The sequence below is a fragment of the Prionailurus bengalensis genome, chromosome C2 (assembly GCF_016509475.1).
Source record: "Prionailurus bengalensis isolate Pbe53 chromosome C2, Fcat_Pben_1.1_paternal_pri, whole genome shotgun sequence".
Classification (NCBI taxonomy): domain Eukaryota; kingdom Metazoa; phylum Chordata; class Mammalia; order Carnivora; family Felidae; genus Prionailurus; species Prionailurus bengalensis.
This window is the reverse complement of record NC_057350.1, coordinates 10,398,173-10,408,397: the sequence shown is the minus strand read 5'-3', so window position 1 is coordinate 10,408,397 and position 10,225 is coordinate 10,398,173. Positions and strand designations below refer to the sequence as shown.

Below are 10,225 nucleotides of genomic sequence, written 5' to 3'. Positions count from 1 at the left end.
TAACACTAGGACTCGCCAGGTATCACAAACATATGGCATCAGGTCCCTAAATTAGAGGTCTGGATAAGAGCAAGTGAAAAATAGCCTCGGCAGTCGATACTGGAGAAATCCCCAGTGTTCATCGCTTAAGCTTTGAATTCAATGTTCTTTGGGAAGAATATTATTCAGCGCTACCGACGCAGGCTGCAGATTCTTACTGAACCTCAAAATGTCAAGATTAAAAAAAAAAAATGTACCGAGAAAACAAAATACCGCGCTTAAAATTGGGCGGTGTGCATTTTAATTCCCTCCTGTTTCAATTCCCTTGCTCGCCTTTGCCAGTTCAGCAGCTGGCTGGATTTCTGGGTGAAGAGCGGAAAGGAAGATCCTGACTGCGCTCTGGTTCTGATTTCACGTTCTCAAGTTTTCAGTTTATTCAAAGCAGAGAGAAGAAACCAGGATATCACCACGCGCCACACCACTGCAACCACACTACGGCTATCAGAACACAGTCCCTCAGCCTCTGGGGCCAGTCATGTCATGTCCTCACGGGGACTGGAAGTGTATTCGTGACACATACACACATGCGTTCACTTGCCGATCCTGTTTATTTCCCACACAGGACTTATATCTGAGACGGTATTTTTTCCAGGATAAGAAAATTTGTTTTATACTTAAATTTTAGGTAGACCACATACAATGCGATATTGGTTTCAGGAGTAGAATTCAGTGATTCATCACTTACACAGAACACATCCCAACAAGTGCCTTCCTTAGTACTCGTCATCATCTAGCCCATCCCCCACTCACCTCCCTTCGGCACCCCTCAGTTTGTTCTCAATTATTAAGAGTCTCTGGCGGGGGGGCGCCTGGGTGGCGCAGTCGGTTAAGCGGCCGACCTTGGCTCAGGTCATGAACTCGCAGTCTGTGAGTCCGAGCCCCGCGTCGGGCTCCGTGCTGACAGCTCAGAGCCTGGAGCCTGCTTGGGATTCTGTGTTTCTCCCTCTCGCTGCCCCTCCCCCACTCAAGCACATGCTCTCGCTCTCAAAAATAAACATTAAACAAAGTTTAAAAAGTTAAGAATAATAAAAAAAGCGTCTCTCGTGGTTTATTGCTCTCCTTTGTCTTTCCCTCCACCCCTTTCCCATATGTTCATCTGTTTTGTTTCTTTTTTTTTTTTTTTAATTTTTTTTTTCAACATTTATTTATTTATTTGGGACAGAGAGAGACAGAGCATGAACGGGGAGGGGCAGAGAGAGAGGGAGACAACAGAATCGGAAACAGGCTCCAGGCTCTGAGCCATCAGCCCAGAGCCCGACGCGGGGCTCGAACTCACGGACCGCGAGATCGTGACCTGGCTGAAGTCGGACGCTTAACCGACTGCGCCACCCAGGCGCCCCTTCATTCCACAAATGAGTGAAAGCATATGGTATTTCTCTTTCTTGGGTTTGTTTTGCTCGACATAATACATTCTAGCTCTATCCATGCCCCTGCATATGGCAAGATTTCATTCTTTTTGATGGCTGAGTAATATTCCACTATATTATATGTATTATTTTGGTGGCTTTTGATTATGATGACAGTATTCGTCTTCAGTTTGTTTCCCTGGGCCTTTTACATCTTCCCATCACTCATTTACGATTCTCAGATTTGTATGGAAAATGGAGACTCAAGGACCTGAGTTTCTGCCCCCGTGGGCCACACGCTGTGAACTGGGACTCAGGGGCCGCCTCAAACGCACAGTGGTTGTTCAGCAGATGTTGAGGGTTTCAGAAAATCAGTGCCGTGAATGTCAACAGGCCTGAAATTGTAACCAAACCGTCCGGGACTCTTCAAAAAGGAATTCTGAGCTCCTGGAGGAAATTGTCTCTTAGGTCTCTGTGAGGTTCCTTGTCTATGAAAAGATGTTCAGGAAACATACAACTCCACCCGATTTTGTAAGTGACCTTTAACTTCTTCCTTCCATGCCTTTGCCTTTAAACAGGAATCCACCATTTCCCTTTGGATCCGTGCCCCTTGTCAATTCCTCCTCCTTTTAGAATCACCACATTTCCATAACCAGCAGCCTCCTTTCTCTTCTCTCCCCTTCCTTGGTGATGGTCATAGCCATTCATGTATGTATGAATGCACTCAGCTCCAACTTCACTCCGCAACCCAGGCCTAGGAGCCGTCTTCTTGCACCCTCCCCAGCTACGAGAATCTGTGTCTGTGTTTCGGCCGCTCCCCAGTTGTGCTCCTGCGTTTTCTCCTTCTCTACACCCGGTGTCCAGCGAGCGTCTCAAGGTCACTCTACCTCACAGCGGAGCTTTCCTTGTTCTTTGAATTCTTCTGTTATCAAGGCGTGGATTCGCGTGCCTTGGCAGAATCAGTCAATCCATCCTTTGTCCCTACGTTTTTTGTGTCTTTCAACTTTTCCTTCTAGGCTTTACTAAATATCAGGAACACCTCACTTTCTCCACAACTAGTGACTCCACTGATATTTGAGTATTAGGGTACCTCCCTGAGTATATTTATTTCCTAATCTTGGGCTGGGCAGACCTGGTCCTGCTCAGAAGAAGGTTACGATCGTCTGAACCATTCACATAAAAAATGAAAAGTTGTATCAGAATGACCTGGGTGACCAGTGTGGGGACGGGGGGAGAAGTGAGTGAGGCTCCCAGGGTTCGCAGTTTAGAGAAGCGCTGACCGTCAGTGATGACCCTGAACGTGGGCGACCCCATGAGTGAGCGCTGCCTTAAAGGCGGCACCCTACGGGCCTCCCTTGCTTGACCCTAGTCCCGGCCCTGGGCATGGCTCACAAAACTGAACAGAGACCATGGGCTGGGCCGAGGGTCAGGAAGAAAGCACGTGGCTGCAAAGCCTGTGGCCACAGAATAGTGGGGTCCTGAGCCGGGCACTGGCAGATCCACACGTTCTGTTTTGTTGGCACTAGACACATACATTTTGGGTGGATAAAAGGACAGGGAGAGCAGCAGAGATGGGCAGAGCTCTGAGGCCAAGGGCAAACCAGAAATAAGCTCTGTCTGCTTGGGTGCTGGCGAGAAGCCCAGCCCGGCCGCCATATTTCAGCTATGAGGTGACGAGCACTCTGACAAGGTGGGGGGCAGGGACGGGGGTGGGGGGTGGGGAGGGGCGCTCGGAAGGTAACGGGCTTATGACATTAGCTTCCTTAGGTTTTCACTCCTCCCTTTACCTTGTAGCTGTGGTCCCCGCCCCCCTGACCCCAAGCTCCGTCTCAGAACTCGCTCTAACCAGTGGAGCAGGAACAACCTTGCTGGAAGGAGAGGCTTGGAAAGGTGCTTGGTCCCTTGAATGCTCCCCTGTTGGTGTACTGGAAGAGAGCCAGTGGTCCCAGTTGGGGCCATCCTGGATCAGCCAGTTGCCAGCTGGCCATCGGACACTCGGGTGAGCACCAGCCTAACCCAGAAGAACCAACCAGCCGAACCCAGTCGTGACCAGAGCTGCCCGGCCTCCCCATGAAGTGTGAGTGGTAATCAATGGTGTTGTTTGAAGCCGTAGCATTTTGTGGTGGTTTGTGGCATCGCATTGCCATGGTGGTAGTCTTTGACGAGGAAGAGGTAAAGGCGAAGAAGGCACCAGCATTGAGCTTCAGGCTGAGGCAAAGAGGCAGGATCTGGTAGTTCCAACGTGAAAGAAAGTCAGAAGCTCAAGATGAGAATTCTTAGAAGGGGGCAGGAAGAGACAGCAGCCAGGGGGGAAGGGTGGCCAGGGGAATGGGAGAAAGAAAAAGGAAGCTTGAACGCCTGGGTGCCTCAGTCGGTTAAGGGTCCAGCTCTTGATTTCAGCTCGGGTCGTGATTTCACGGTTCGTGAGTTCGAGCCCCACATGGGGCTCTGCGTTGACAGCACTGAGCTTGCTTAGGATCCTCTGTCTCTGTCTCTCTGTCTCTCTCTCTGCCCCTCCCCTGCTCAGGCTCTCTCTGTCTTTCTCAAAAAAATAAATAAACATTAAAAAAAGAAAAAGAAAACAGGAGTATGGTACAAGCCAAGGGACGACATCTCAAGGGATGAGAGAAAAACAGGGTTAGATGTTGAAAAGAGAGACGAGAAAAACAAAGACTATGGGAAAGTCAACAGATTTGACAAGAAAGAGCCACTTGAGATCTGTTCCTTCATGACGCTCCTCAGACTAAACAGAAGAGTGACATCCAGTTGTGCCGGGTTGCAGACGAGCAGCTCCGCTTTGCTTGAATAGGGACTTAATATGGAATGAATCATTGCGTGTGCGTGTTTGTCTGAATGGATCTAAGTTGGTTATGTGACCTTTCCCGTCTCGATTCAATTCAGAAAACATTGATAGAGCAGGCCACTGTGATAGAACGGGGAGACACTACATCTCCAAAAGGAAGATTGGAGTATTTCTTGTTGTTGCAGTGCACGACACAGCTAGATCTCGAGGGTATGTTTGAGACGGGCTGACGTGGGGCAAAAAGAGGTGACCAAAGAGAGGGACAGCCACCCTCCACGGCAGCCACAGGTATCGAGGCTTGCTGGGTTGCTGAAGGGGCTGCCCGTGCTACTGAGAGATAACAGATATTCCAGATCAGAGTGAGTGTGAAGACAGGACCATGGGGAAACTTCCAAAGAGATGTTCAAGGGCCCTGATCCTCAGTGGAGCCATAAAGGGTCAAGAGAGGACAATGGAGAGGAGGGTCTTAGGAGAGAGGGCTTCAAGTGTGGCTTCTCGACTTCTCTCCCCCATCCAAGTAACCAAGTCTGCCACTCTTGTCAAACCTGGAGAGAGGGACAAAGAGCATGTGTGACTCAGTCTGGGCCCTGACTCACCCCTGCGACTGTGAGTGGCCTCTTGTAAGGCAGGAGAGGAGCTGTAGTAGGAATCTCCAGCAACCCTTCCAAGGTGCCTCAAATATGGAACCCCAAGTAAGATGTTGGCTTGACGCTATTCTAAAAATATTTTTTTTAAGTTTATTTATTTATTTGAGAGAGAGAGAGAGAGCACGCACAAGTCGGGGAGGGGCAGAGAGAAAGACAGAATCCGAAGCAGGCTCCACACCATCAGTGCAAAGCCCTATGTGGGGCTGGAACTCATGAACTGTGAGATCATGACCTGAGCCGAAACCAAGAGTCGGACCCTCAACCGACTGCGCCACCCAGGTGCCCCGGCTTGGCTCTATCTTAAAAGGGATTCTGGGGGTGCCTGGGTGGCTCAGTCAGTTAAGTAAGGGGCTCTTGATCTCAGCTCAGGTCATGATCTCTCGATTCATAGGATTGAGCCCCTAGTTGGGTTCCGCACTGGCAGTGTGGAGCCTACTTTCGATTCTCTCTCTCTCAACCCCTCCCTTGCTTGTGCTCTCTCTGTCCCTCTCTCTGTCTCTCTTTCTCTCTCACTTTATCAAAATAAATAAAGAAACTAAAAAAAATAAAAATGGAGTTAAAATTAAGGAATTCTGGGGGTGCCTGGGTGGCTCAGTCAGTTAAGCATCCGACTCTTAATTTCTGCTCACGTCATGATCTCATGGTTCGTGAGATGGAGTCCCGTGTCAGGCTCTGTGCTGACAGTGCAGAGTCTGCTTGGGATTCTCTCTCTCCCCCTTTCTGTCTGCTCCTCCCTTGCTCATGCTCTCTCTCTCTCTCACACACACACAAAATAAATAAACATTAAAAAAAAAATAAAAGAGATTTTGCCCACAAGGTTGGACTGCCCAAGCAAGGAGATTTCAGCCTAAAGAGCTTATGGTGTAGACCATCGTGAGCAGGAATTGAGATGGCATTGGGGGCTAAGGTCCTAGAGAGGGACACTGCCCTGTGTGGGGAGTTGCGTCAGAAGGAGCCAGATAAGAGAGTCCACGAGAATGCACAGGAGAGAAACAACCCATGTTAAACAGCCACGAGGTCAGAGAGAGCCAGGATCGCTTAAAACAAAGGCTGCTAAGTGAGCTTCTAATCTCTCCCACGGTCTCCCTTTGCCCCCCCCCCCCACCGTACCCCCAGCACAGCAGTGTGCAAGCCGAGTTAGCAAGGACTAAGGGTGGGTGTGGAAGCACTGTAGGCAGAAAGGAGTCCCATGAACCCACCCAGGTAGTCAGCCCAACAGGTTCCAACTGCCGTGATGGGCGTCCAATCAAGTTGGTAATTTAGATGATCTGAGACTCTTGTACAGTTTACGGTGAATGCAATTTTTCTTATCTAAGCGAGAAGAAAAGAATCACACATACTAAGTAGGGTTTCAAAATGTGAGAACACCCAGCAGATGAGCGGATGAACAAAATGTGATCTGTCTTTACAATGGAATACTTTTCTGCCATGAAAAGGAGTGAAATTTCGATATATATCACAACACGGATGGACCTTGAAAACATTATGCCAGACCCAGTAGGACAAGTGTTGTGTGTGGGACTTATATGAGGTACCTAGAACAGGTAAATTCATAGAAAAGAAGGTGAAAAAGAGGTTCTCGGGGATTGGAGGGAGAGAGGAATGGGATGTCACTGTTTAAGAATACAGTGTCACTTTGCTCAGATTCTGTGTCTCCCTCTCTCTCTGTCCCTTCCCCACTCATGTTCTGTCTCTCTCTCTCTTTCAAAAATAAATAAACATGAAAAAAATTTTTAAGAAGGGGGGCGCCCGTGAGGCTGAGTTGGTTAAGCGTCTGACTTTGGCTCAGGTCATGATCTCACGGTCCATGGGTTCTAGCCCCACATCAGGCTGTGTGCTGACAGCTCAGAGCCAGAATCCTACTTCAGATTCTATGTCTCCCTCTCTCTCTTCCCCTCCCCCACCCATTCTGTTTCTCTCTCCTTCAAAAATAAATAAACATTAAAAAACATTTAAAAAGGGGCGCCTAGGTGGCTCAGTCGGTTGAGCGTCCAACCTCGACTCAGGTCATGATCTCACGGCTCGTGAGTTCGAGTCCCGCATCGGGCTCTGTGCTGACAGCTCAGGGCCTGGAGCCTGGTTTGGAATCTGCGTCTCCCTCTCTCTCTGCCCCTAACCCACGCACATTCTGTCTCTGTCTCTCTCAAAAATTAATAAACATTAAAAAAATTAAAAAAAACATTAAAAAATGATACAGTGTCAGTTTGGGATGATAAAAAGTTCTGGAGAAGGTTAGTGGTGATGGTTGTATGTTATGAAGGTAATTATTAATGCCACTGAATTGTACGCTTAAAAATGGTTAAAATGATAAATAGAATATGTATATTTTACTACAATAAAAAAATCAAGTGACTTGTATAATTAAATCTATGAATTCTTTATGACCAAAGTAACCGACTATATCAATGATGGGAACTCTTCTGTATATCGGTCCCCACAGCTCCAGATGAGGAGCAGTGGGATTTATTTATTTATTATTTTTTTTATCCCCTTTAGCAATACTCTGTTGACCAATTTAAAACAGATACAGCCAGGATCTAGATGTTACTTATTGAGTCAGGGTAGACTACCTAATGGCTTGAGACTCAAAAAGGCTTGTTTGAGTCAATGTATGACATAGTTAATATAGTACTTATTACCTGATAAACATTTACTAAATCTCTACTATTTTTATGGTAATTGGAAGCAATCAGAAGATTTTCCCAGGAAACAGGGTCTTCAGAAACTTTCTGACTCTGTTCGCACCTTATGTGGTGCTCTATTTGTTCAAGAAGAATCTAAAGTTGTATCTTAGTAAGTTAAGAAAAATGGAATTTAACATGATTTTTTTCCAGCATCTAAATTGGCTTGTATTACATTTCTCTTCAAAACTATCTAGACCCGCACACTCAGATACACACACACACACACACACACACCCCACAGTTGAATCCAGGTTATTGATTTCACTAAGCTCTGCCCTCACTTGGCACCGACGTGCAAGCAAGCTCAAACATATCACCTTTCTGTGTTCCCTGTTCTTGTAGTTAGTGGACCACACAAAGGGCAGACCCAGAGGAGATAACGGATTTAATGATAAATCAAATGATTCATTCTTTTTCCTTTAGCCTCTTAAGATGAAGGGATTAACTTGTTTGATGCCTGCACTGGAAATGTGCTGCTATGTGTCTTGAATCCTACACAGTACCGGCCTTTTTCTCAGGTCTGCTCAAGTGTTCACCAACACCCTTCTAAGCTTCTAGCTCCCAGGTCAGTTAGATAAAACCATGGAGTCATGCCGATTAAAAGCGTCTAATCCCTTTAGGATGGCATGCCTCCCAGAGTGCCCTTTACAGAGATGCCAAAGGAAATTCAAAATAAGGTGCAGGTATGACTCCGTGTTGGCAATTCCGCCCCCTGTGCTGTGTCAGGGACAGTGCCCTCCCTGGACTACCTAGGACCTGGTTATTAAGGCGATAAGAAGTGGGCGGTGAGTTCCTTTAGGCTCAGAACGCTTCAGCTACTCCAAGGTTTTCATTGTTATTCATATCGCTTACCCAATGAGCAAATGAGCCTTAGCTCATTTCTCTTCTTTTAGCGTGAGCTGGAGACATTCGGAACAATTAGGTGATTTCACTGCACTTCAAGCCATCACCCGAATGGAGTGCTGTATTGTCAGTCTATCACTTCCTGTCAAGTTCAAGTTTATCTCTACCGAATCTATATACGCTTCTGTGATGCCGCGGGGGTCGGGATGCCAGATTTAGCCAATAAATAAATAAACAAATAAATAAATAAAATAAAATAAAATAAAAAAAGGAAGAAAGAAAGAAAAAAAAAGAATGCATTGTTAACTTTGAATTTTAAAGGTAAAAAATGAATTCAGTTCCTAGTAAATCTCAGATAGTACATAGGGGATTCTTAAAGAATTATTCACAGTTTAACTGAAATTCAGATTTAACTGGGTGTCCTGTATTTTCTCTGGCCGTCCTCACTGACAGTCCAGATGTAAGACGTGCATGTACATATATCACCCAAGAAGCCAGAGACTTTGGGGTCAATTTAAGTATACAGGAGAAAATAATATAGTACGTCCATGCACTTCGATCACTGCAGGCTGGGATGGACTTGTTTTTGGTTTTGTTTTTCCCTTTATCTTGTACCCTTTCAGGAGGAGTTCTTTCATACCGTGCCGGTGGTTTGTCCAACAGTAAGAAGCAATGGCGAAAAGGATCGTTTACCTTTGCCTTTTTTTCCAAGCTGGATTCACCTGCTTTCCTGTCCAGGAGGACTCGCTGTGGTATTGTTCTCCCAAGCTTCTTTTCCAAAGGAGAACCCGGGCGTGCTAATTGCTGGGTGTCGGCGACACGAATGGAAGTGAACGACAGCTGGGTGCTGGGCCCGTTCTGCGGGGACAGGCTGGGGTTTCCATTGTATAGTCTGGCCTCCTTCCATCTGCACTGGCTTTTGTCTTGGGTCTCAAGCAATTGGCTAGAGCCGAAAACATAAACACCTCCATGCCCTTGCCCCTTATCATTTTCTTTTCATGTTGGTTGAGGAAATACACCTGAGAGACCAAAGGAACACAACGCACCCAGCAATTACCAGCCACCACGGGCAGGCGGCAAAGGCTCAAACAACAAAACCCCCGAGGTGGGCTGCTGCTGGCCCCTGGCTTTGCTCGGGGCTCCTGTCAGGGGCCAGGCTCTGGGACTGAGTCAAGGACTCCCTCCCCCTTCTGTCTTGGGACAGCTGGTTTCCTTGCTGCCAAAGATGGAGAACTCAGGAAGTTTCTGTCCTGATTTATTTTGCGCAAACGGCGGCCACAGGTCATGCCCGGTGCTGGGAAAGCTACTGAATAAACGGAAGGAGGCAGAACTTAACTAAATTTGTGTCATCCATGAAGCTGTTTTCTTTTTAAAGTTTATTTGTTTGTTTATTTCTCCATCTCTGTGCCCAACGTGGGGCTTGAACTCACGACCCTAAGATCAAGAGTCGCACGCTCTACCGACTGAGCCAGCCAGGCGCCCCTAAACTGTGCATCTTTGACCCATGGATGCATCTATGTAATCCACACCCTTATCAAGATACAGTGTATTTCCACCACTTCACGGAAGTCCTTAGAAAATTCACAGCCCACCCCACCCCCACGAGGAAACCTCTGTTCTCCGTTTTCTTTCACTATAGTTTTGACTGTTCTAGAACTTCATAGAAATGGATCATACAGTACGTGTCTAGATTCTTTTGTTGAGTAGCTCAGCTCTCCCCTCTTTATATTTGCTGAGTTATTGTTCCGTGTGAACATACCTCAATTTGTTTAGTTCTCCTACTGATGGACATTTGGGTCATTTCCAGTTTTGAGCTACTATAAACAATTCTGCTACAAATACATTTGCATAAGTGTCTTATGG

At 46.8% G+C, this 10,225-nt stretch overlaps 1 non-coding gene across 1 annotated transcript; it reads right to left on the bottom strand.

Moving 5' to 3' along the window:
• Nucleotides 1–9,767: 9,767 nt before the first annotated feature.
• TRNAK-CUU lies at nt 9,768–9,840 on the bottom strand. Its single transcript has one exon. It is a non-coding gene; the product is annotated as a tRNA-Lys (tRNA).
• Between the last annotated feature and the right edge of the window lie 385 nt (nt 9,841–10,225).